General features: G+C 31.7%; 1 protein-coding gene across 2 annotated transcripts in view; it reads right to left on the reverse strand.

The window, feature by feature from the left end:
- The window catches only part of LOC128222048 (uncharacterized), a 29323-nt gene extending 18753 nt beyond the window's left edge, over window positions 1-10570 (reverse strand). For both annotated transcript variants that reach the window (XM_052930807.1, XM_052930806.1), the window contains exon 1: window positions 10455-10570. The gene's annotated coding sequence lies outside the window, so the exon portion shown is untranslated. The remainder of the gene's footprint in view (window positions 1-10454) is intronic.
- Window positions 10571-11067: the final 497 nt, after the last annotated feature.

Consider the following 11067-nt stretch of genomic DNA (forward strand, 5'->3'; position numbering starts at 1 on the left):
AGAAGATTAGTTCTTCGGTACCTTACATTCCTTGATAAACATACATAGTTTTTTTTATATGATGTGAGGGGTGATCGCGAAGTTCGTGTAAACGCCTCATAACCTTTTTTTATTTTTATTCCTATACATCTGAAACTGTAATATCCACAAGAACAATTTATGTATAAATATACTATTTTGCGAAATACTAATCGGCCAACAATAGCAACAATAAACGGTATCCTTGGCAACACAACAGACCCTAGTCGGCACACGCTAACATGTGTTTACTTTTTATCATTCTTTTGATCTAGTACGCTCATAATATGAAATTGTGATTGAAACTTACATTGAGTGACGTAAATGAGTAATACGAGTTTTCAACTAAGTTAAACAATGTATATGTACCATAACATTTTGCGAAAGACACGTAATAAGCTAGCAAGAGCGAAAAGGTATATACAACCGGAACTCAAGAAGCACTTGCCCAATTATGCCGACCAATTGAAGGGTACTTAATACTTGATGATACTTTTACTTGCTTGTGGGTTGTTTAAAATTCGGCAAAGTCCCTGTTTTCGCCGATTGGAGTAAAAATTCGTTTCAGAAATTCTCGTTTTTCACGAAAAAAGTTTCTGAGTGGCATACACTATCATGGTTTCTATTTTATTACATAATACCAAAGCACATGAGCCCTGTAGGATGTTGGGCAGCCTTAATCACACTCAAAAAGTAGACCCACTTTAAGTCCATTTGGAATAAACGCAGAACAAAAAAAAACTATTTAAGCTGTAGTCCATGTACACCTTATCCCATGCTTCAGAACATCATTGGATCTATAAACTATTTCAACAAGATATACTAATATTATGTAACTACATACTTGACACATTACACTACCTTCATAACTGTACAAAATCATTTATTTTGTTTGCTTGCACAGATAGGTACACGTTGTCGCACACATGGTTTCCATTAGCTCGTCCGCCACAAATTTGGGTCTTTCAAACAGCCTGCCGAATGCAGCTTTTTCGAGCGATCAGCTCAATTTTCTGGGCACCAGTATAATATTGAGACATCGTGTTAGAACAGAACAGAACATAACAGCGATTTATTCACGTAAACTACATAGTTTCTTGTGACAAATACACATATATATATATATACACACACACATTTAAACAAAGCAAAATATAAGACATATGATAATAGCACATTAATCATATAAGGAATATATAAGTTTAAAAATTGTCCACTATATAAAGTATGTTCACTTTACAAATAATATTGGTGTATAGAGAATTTAGTTCAAAACATAGTGAATAATAATATAATGAAAACAGTGGTATAACCCGTATATGAAATATCTCACTGCATTAAAATTATTTAACGCGCCTTTGAAGCTTTATATATATATAAATATATATATTAGGGATGCAAACGAATGGCAACATTGAAATTCGAATATTCGATAATTCTTTCGATCGAATATTCGATTACTAAAATACATATTTCAGAAGTTGTAGTAAACTATAATTATTATTCGCTTAAGTAATAGCATGGCCATACTTTGTCTTAGCTAGTACACGCAGCGGACCCTGATTTCCCCAAATGAGTCTCTGATATTCCCCATTTTCATAAAGAAAAAAGCAATACATTATGAACAAACAAAAAAACAATTGAATAATTTTAATTCCGTTGCCTTCATATTTGTGAAAACTGTGAAACTAGATGGATTCCTGTTCAAATGGCGTTTTGCACCAATGGAGGGTCTTTCCGTAGGACGAGAAGCCTCGTTCTGGGAGTGTCCTCTACTAAAATTAACTATGAAAAAACGCGGAAACTGGTAAAACGATTAAACGTTTGATCGAATATTCGAATATTCGTTTGCATTCCTATTAAAAATATATATAATAACTTAACATAAATCTTTCAGATTTATTTTCTGATGGAAGTGACTCTACACATTTAAATAACGTTTTATATTTTTCTCTCTGATTGTTGGTAAAAAGGACAAATCAAGTTAAAATGTTTTGTATCGCCAATAGCATTTGCGTCACAAATCTTGCATGTTCACGTAAGTGTATCTCTATACTATTCTGGCCGTTACCTTCTCTTAGAATATGCACAGACACTCGTAGTTTTGTAAAGGCAAGTTGTGTCTTGGAATAATATTTTCTAAATACGATTCAATATCAAATGTTTACACCTCAACTTCCATTCCTTCAATGAACTGCCTTTCGGAAATTGCATTTATCAGTCGATGAACGCTACAGTTTCGTTATGTTCGGATTGCAATTCGTCGCATAACAATATACATGATTTTTTTTATCTTGTTAATATTTGTATTGTGTCAGCAGGTGCCGTAAAATATAAATAAACATTTTAAAGAGTGTTAAATAATGATATGTTAAATGTATATTTGCCATAAGTGTTTCAATTTTACGTTTAAAAGAGATTTCAAATGGTTGATCGTTTTCCGCGTTATCGTAACGTCATTTGATCAAACGTTTCTGGTTACAGTCGGGCCGTTCTATTTACAAGTCAACACATTTATTAACTGAAATTGATGCACAACATGGACAACTTGAGGTAATTGATAAAGACAATACAATTCAGAGGCTCAAATTTAGTATTCAAAGACATAACATACGTTAAAGTGTATCAAATATTTAAAGACCAGATAGTCACTTATTATAAAATAGTTATAAAATGGAATAAGTACAATGGGAGAGTCAACTAATATATGCACAAATGTCTTAGATATATAAGAACAGAAATGTTTTAACAAACTTGTTTAAGAAAAGCAGATACCATTTTACACATATTCAAAAATATAATAAATAATATTTTTATTAGTTGTGTTTACCAACTGTTCAAGTTTATATATGTTTGGATGTCTGTTAAAATATGGTTTTATATACTGCTTACGCTCGTAATCAAAAATGTGAAAAAAATATAAACAAAAATGGAATTCATCCCCTAGTATTTTACATGTTTGGCATTTCCTTTCATTGACTGGGATTCTTTTCCAATTGCCCGGTTATATTGGTAGTCTATGATTTCTTGTTCTAAACTTGATAAGTGGATATAATCAATAAAAATGATTTTGGTGTTGAATGAAGATACTCTTCATAGCCAAATGACGTTTTGAAGATTTTATAAAATAGACTATTGATAGCATTTTCAGTCAGGGAGTACCACGATGTTAAGAATAAATCTTTCAGCTTGCCGAGTTATATCTTAACAGAATGAGTTAGAAAGGATTACTGAAAGGTTTTCTTAAATGAAATGTAGTATTGTTTTAACAATTCTTGAATACAATAATGCACAATTTGTGTAAATATAAGTAATGAATTGCATGATTGATGTCATTATCGGGGATATAAACGCAATTTGGCTGGTTAAAGTACGTTTAGAGTCCTTCGGACTCATCAAATTTTGACCAGCCCAATGGCGTTCATACCCCGATTATGACATCAATCCCGCAATTCATTCCTTAAATGAACTTTTGACATGAATATATAAGGTCAGTACACAATTGTTGTTTCTTCCTTCATGACATGTTGGCAAAAAAACAACAACATCAATTACTCTTTGTTTGAACAATGAAATAAAAAACATCAGCATCTAGATTGGCAACATGTTCATGAACTTCTATAAATCTATAACTAGCTAATAATTATTTTACGTTAGCAAAACAGTTTGCTTATTTATGTTCAACACTCAAATAGTTATTTGATAACATAGCCTTTAAAATAATGTTGTCCGTTTAATACAACTTGAACCAAAACCTAATTATTTTGAATAAATATATATACATTCAGTGGAAGAACGTGCTAACTGTCCGTATTGGGCAATGTTGCTAGAAGATTGTCTAACACAAAGTAATGTTTTACAAAATTTATGATGAATATTTTCTAAAACTTTAGACTTTGAAAATGATGAAGACGGCGACGACGAAGACGACGACGACGATGATGATAACGACGACGACAATGATGATGATGATAATGATGATGATGAGGAGGAGGATGAGGAGGAGGAGGATGAGGAGGAGGAGGCCGACGACGACGACGACGACGACAACGACGATGACGACGACGACGATTATGATGATGATGATTGTTTTAGCAGATATTTAACATTAAAACTCACCATTCTTCTATGTGGAAAGCACTACTTGGTGTTTCGCTAATTATGATCTTGTTATATATTTACTTGATTCAAGCTTTTTCTAAGTAGCCATTTGGTTTATGTTTGATTTATAATTATAAGCGAACAAGAAAACAAGAATATATATAACCATTATAAGCAATTTGCAAACTATTCAAAAACCTATTGAACAATTGAACATACTATAAAATAAACCTTTTCATTGTCATTTGTAGAGCATTTGTAGAGCATTTCAGACAAAACACATCATTGTCATTGAACAGGAAAAAGGTAAACTTGTATATGGTTTCAAAATACCTCTGGTTCATGTTTAAGTATCAAACAAAAGTCAACGCAATAAGATTCTCAATACTGAAGTAAGTTTAAAAGAATGATTACAGTTTAGACTGTTGATAAGTTCACATTTTCAACTGCTTAAAATAAAGAAGGTCAATTTAGTAAATTCTAAAATATCGTAAATACCAAGGAAGGTAACAATAGGATAAATGGATAGTTCAGATGTTCCCACACATATTCTAAACAACTAATGTTAGTTTTGTCATTTTCCTCCTTGAACAATTTGCAACAATGTTCCTTGTATGCAATGGGCAGCCTCTGAGGAACACAACCACATGCAGTTTTTTTTAAGTACACAGTCCATATCACCACATTTACACCTGAACGTCTATTACTTTAATGAACTGCCTTCGATAATTGCAGATATCTTCCGATATACGCAATATCTTTAAATATGTTCCGATTGCGAATATAAATTAAATTTTGTGTATCTTGTTATTGCTTGTATTGTGTCATCAGGCCACGAACAACTTTAATCAACGTGTCAAATATTGTTAATGTATGATTTGTAAAATATATTGCTGTCATTATGGTTATTACAGTATTTTAAGGATCAACTTTGACGTAATAAAAAAACTTTCCGCGTTATAATGACGTCATGTGGTATACTGTTTCAGGTTACGGTCAGGTCGATCTATTTACATTATGGGTTAGAATGAATTACAAAATGTTTTCTTAAATAAAATTAAGAAATAATAACGTTTGGTTTGCATATAAGTAATGAATTGCGTGATTGATGTCATTATCGGGGATATGAACGCAATTGGGCTGGTAAAATACGCGTGGAGCCCTCGGACTACATAGCTTTAACCAGCCCAACGGCGATTATACCCCGATAAAAACATCAATCACTCAATTCATTTCTTAAATAAACCAATATTTCAATTGTCATTATTATTTTTAATGAAAATGAAATAAAGAACTCAGATATTGATATAAAGGGAGGTAATTTGGTACAGAATTGTTCATAACATATGTTAAGTGCAGTGCACTATAGTATGATCACATTGCCAAACAAAGAAGCATTACGTTCCTTTCTCTTGAAGTTTTTATTTTTTAAGTTCTAACGAAAATTTTATTAAACGAACGGTCTACTTACGAAATATGTATAGTACACATCTTATCAATTAGTCCTACATACACTGTTGATAACTTTTTATTAGCAATCAATTAAACGTTAAAGTAAACATTTTTATAATTCTATTCAAGTGAAATGTTTATTGAACTTAACTACATGGATTGATTGTATCTCGCGTAGTAATTAGATATAAATGCAGAAGAAGGGCGGCTTTCACAATTCATTGCAAGCGCTAAATAATTATGAAAAGAAAATGCTCGATCAATAATTGAATAGCCTTTCTTTTGAAATAGTACAATGATCTTGTCACTTCATATCATTTAAACATATTCATGTTATTCAAAAGATTTGTTTTGGAGTTTTAAACATAGCGTGCATGTTTTGCAATCAAATACAGTTTCATATTTTTTTACGATTGATAATGGCAGAGTAATAACATCGATCCGCTAGTCTAACTACAAATGACTGACATTATAAGTATATCATTCTCATTGAGCAGAGAGATGTATACTGAACGATGTACTTTGTGGATGTTTGCAACAAAAAGACTTTTAGGTAAACACACTTTTTTGCCCCTACAAGAATTTGTAATAAATAGAGAATAAATGACTGGTGTCGACAAGTATCTGACTAACGCGAAAGCGTATATAGAGTGTTCATGTTTAAAACAATGTGTTTGCCATGTAACAATATTTCAAGGAAATACCAATATGTATTTTAAAAGGAAACCGTTCTTCAAATGTAGCAACACTTTGTCAATACGATATTAACTGCTGTAAATCAGTGATCACTTTCTTCAAACAAAAACTATTACTCCTCCAACATTCACAATTAGTTCAATATTATTAAACAGGTAACACATCAACAATTTTGACGTGTGTGCAGGTACTTTTTGATGCTACATATTAACTTGAATAATTATTATGTTGATATATACGCCTTACCGCAATCATCAACAACGAAAAAAAGAAGTCAATACAAATCTGTTTGCAAATAAAGTCTAGATGTACGCACATTTCATTGCCACACGCAACCATTGGTGCTAATTTGTTTGCCTTCGTCTGGAAATAACGTCATATCTGTCATTATTAAAAATAATATGTATAGTTTGAGACCTCTTTCATATCAGAGATGGAAAGCATTTAGAAAACGTTATGTTCATTGATGGTGGAAGAACTTTAACTAGCATCCATATGCCCAAAGTGTGCCACTGCGGAATATCATTGAACTTATCCGGCAGGCCATATCCAGTCACCAGAAGGTTCGGTATCAAGATAATCATATACAATGTATTCATGGTGTTTAGGATATTTTTTTTTATTATCCGAAATGTTATGTCTAAGCAATTAATAAGTATAAACACGACTCGAATGTATGTCTGACGTAGATCAAAAATAGTATCCCTGTGAATCAATGAATGCTAGGTGCTATGTGGTAAATGGGTCTCCCATTCAATATGTTATCGTGCGCATACCTGGCACAATAGATAAACTCGTATCTGTTTTAGCACAACGGAGCAGAAATCACATATTAAGGCTTTGAACCAGTAGTTTATCGACAAGGGAAATATCGCTTAAAGAGAAGATAACACAATACGCATTCATGTATTGAAGTAACATCCTTAAGATTATATCTACAAGAAAAAACACCTTTCAGCGTTGTCAAAACTATGACACTTATAGTGACACAAGTCAAGCAATATATATGCATTACTAGTTATCAAATAACGACTGTTGAAGAAGAACCGTATGATGAAGAGTTACATTTAACTGTATGTTGATATCCGATGCAAGTCTAATTTTCTTAAATGGCAAGTATTACAATGTTTAAGTTTAAACCATATTTCATATTTTAGCTATGGCAATATCTGAAGTGTCAAAATGCCTAGTTACATTGAAATGTTTGTCGGATTCTGTACCATACAGTATCAGCAAATATAATTAACATATTTAACATGTTATTTAGGTACAAATGCAAGCTAAGGAATTGGTAGTCAGACTATGAATGCGATGATGACCGACTTATGAGTTATGTCAGAAGTGTGTAATGATCTAGATTTCATAACATAGGTAATATAAAATCTACCATTCCAATCTAAATAATGTTGTTTGATTAATGAAGGCATCTGTTATATGATACCTGATATTTCCCGCTTTGCCCTTTCGCATTTCTTTTAACACCGCAACCGAATACCAACTCGATAACTCGGGTTTTACGAGTTGGTTCACCCTCGCGAACATTTCTGAATACAACGAATATACGACAAAGGAATGGCAGGCAGATTTTTAAACAGATAAGGTACACATATCAAGGCAATAATTTCCTTGCATGCATGTTTAATACATCGCTTCCTTCTTTGATATGAAGGAAAACTCCTCTATTATAGTTTTCCAAAACGCCAAGAGTAACACCTTTATAAATCTGTCTTCGTTTGGCCAAACTATCGTGATCGCTCTTCAAGTTAAAAATATATCTCAAACTTTATTAAACAAAAATAATTTGCTTGAATGGTCCTGTCTGACACTTAAAAGTGTAATAATTTTGTACATAACTAGCAAGCAAGCATGTACGTAAACTAACAAACACTGATTGGGAAATAGGAAATGTTTATACCCGTTCAGATAAATATTATGAAATCTGTAACGAGCCTTAATGTTCGACTATAGAGGTATATCTTTTTAACTGCTTTTGTCCAAAGTATTCACCCGAGTCATAAAAATCGATCAAAGTTAAATAGCGCCTTTCAATATATCGTTTCTAAAGGTGTTGTATTGTATTGTATCTTTTATGAGTACAATGCATTGCTTGTTAAATTTCAAATTGCTTCCCAAATTATGATTTTAAATATAATAACTTCAGCCAACCCTTCTACAAGCTTGGGAACAACGAATACTTTAGACAGTAAGCCCCACATAAGAATTCTTAATTTTTTTAATGCTTAATGTAACAATACGACGGTGTAAAGACTTGGTATATTTCAAAGTATTAACCCCGTTTTTACGACATGTTTTGTTAATAAAACACTTTATAAAGAATCACTGTCGATCAAACATTACTTTATTAGCATCAGCAGCCTCATCCAAAATATCTTCATACGCTTTTTTTGTCTTTCCTGGTCTTTCAAATTGCTATTTTATTTTTTTTTGTAAACGGAGATTCGTCCACATTCGTCCTTCATAAAATTCCAATATAATTATAGTTAATATGTTTGTTTAAAACAGAAACACCAGTTGTCTTCCAACATTTAGAAGTTATGAGTTAGTAGTATTTGCATCAAGGGTTTTGTTCAATGCAGAACATGGTCGTAAATGTAAACACAACATTGCTCGATTTTGTGAACTTTTAACTCAAATTTCCAAAGTACAGAATTATTCTTCAATACATCTGCATACTCGGAAGTTAATTTTTCATTCTAAAATATTTTTGAAGATATTGACTCTAAAAATTGACCATGATTCTTTTTGAAATACATACTACCAAGAATTAGCTAATTTTGACCTTGGTATATAAATTTATTTGAAGTTTTATCAGCAATATCTAACGGACAACCCTCGGGTTTATGTTTCAAATAAATTGATATACAATCAGGGAAAAAGTAATGTAGGTATTCATTACAAGCACATTGTAAACTATTCATTATTGCATTGAACATACTTACATAAACATGTTCATTGTCAGTAGTATAGCGTTTCAACTAGACAAAACCATGTCATTCTACTAATTCGGCAGAATGTAGACTTTTCACAATACAAATGGCTCATGTTTTAATCTCAACAAAAGTCAATGGAATATGCTTATCAATACAGAAGTCAGTTTTAAAAAATGATGACAAATCCAAGACTGTTGATAAGTTGACACATTGTCATCAGCTCAAAGAAAAACATAGGTTAAATATAGTTTTTTTTTTAAATATCGACAATAACAAGGGAGGCAGAATTAGGACAAACGTAGCTATGATTCCTAAAATGGTTACATACACATAACTAACAACAATTGTCAAGTTTTTCAGTTTCCTTCTTCAACAGTTTGCAACAAAGTTCCGTGTATAAGAAGGACAGCACTTGGGGAACAACAACACAGTATCTGCTTTTGAAAAGTTAACAGTCTATATCACAAAAAGCCAATATATACATTGTAATTCATATTTTGCTTTAAATAATAAAATTGCTCAGATAATTTCCATATCAATGTAATTTGGTACAAACAAGTTTGTAACATAGGTTTTAGTATCGTACTACAGTATGATCACATTGCCATGCAATAAGACATTGAGTTTCGTTCACTGAAATATTTCTTTCAGTAAATAATAAAAGTAAGTAAAACGAATTACGCTATCATATAGACAAACACGAATCTTATAACGCAATAACTTCAACAAAAAAGAAATATATCGAACGACATTGAATAATTTCTCAATGATATATTTTTTAAAACAGTTTCATGTAACAATATAACTATGTTAAAAAATCCAAGGTGCGATATAAATGGTAATCAAGTTAGATATAGGGAGTGTCTGTATTTTATAAAATAAATATTTTTCATTCTCAATTTAAGGTGATGGATATTAACCAGTAATTTGTCGACGAAATAAATATCCCCAAAAGAGAGCAATTTTCAAACAGTATGCATTATTCATGTACTGAGGAGGAATCCTAATGTTTATATAGACAGTAAAAATGTTTGAATTTCCAGCATTGTTATATTAATAGTGACACAAACCATGTATTCGCACCAACTTATCTAATTACTATTTTCGAAGAAGAAACACATGCTTTTTTATAATATTAAAGTGTATTTGACTTGCGATGCAAGACCAATTGTCACAAAAATAATTAAAATATTAAATTAACATTTCATTGCAAGTTTAAAAAACAAGCTAACGTACCTGTTTCTCGGTTGAGTTTACAATATAATCTCCTTTTATTTATATTACGTTTTTAAAAGTCCTGTATGCACTCTTTTTTCCGCTCGCTGTATTCTGCTATTCGCACAGGCATAAATCTTACCAGTGGTCGCATTTGCACGTTTACTGCGCAGTCGCTTTAAATCTTTATCACGTCATGCTATATGCACATGCTTTGTTGAAGCGTTTAAGCGATACCTACTCGTTTGATTCGAGTCATTAGCCAAACATGTCTAGGATTGTATTTTGCATTGTATACACGATTTATATTTGAAATAGTAATGCTTTTTTATTACGAAAGAAATATCTGGAAGAATAAAGCATGTAGTTAAACTAGCGTTGAAAGGAAATACAAAATGCTAATATTCAGTAAGATAATTCTCGTGTTATCAATAACTTATATATTTGTTTTTTTTTATGGAGGTACACTGCGTTTGTCCACACGAATAAAGAGAGTACAATAGCGGTAAATGCTGCTGGATTTTAAAGGAATATTTTAAATAAATCTCGATCAACTCTTACTACCGCTTTAAGAATATCGTTCTAAAGTCTTACATGCAAAATTGAGGCAGTTTGATTGTCCAAGATGAGAGAG

The sequence above is a fragment of the Mya arenaria genome, chromosome 16 (assembly GCF_026914265.1).
Source record: "Mya arenaria isolate MELC-2E11 chromosome 16, ASM2691426v1".
NCBI lineage: Eukaryota > Metazoa > Mollusca > Bivalvia > Myida > Myidae > Mya > Mya arenaria.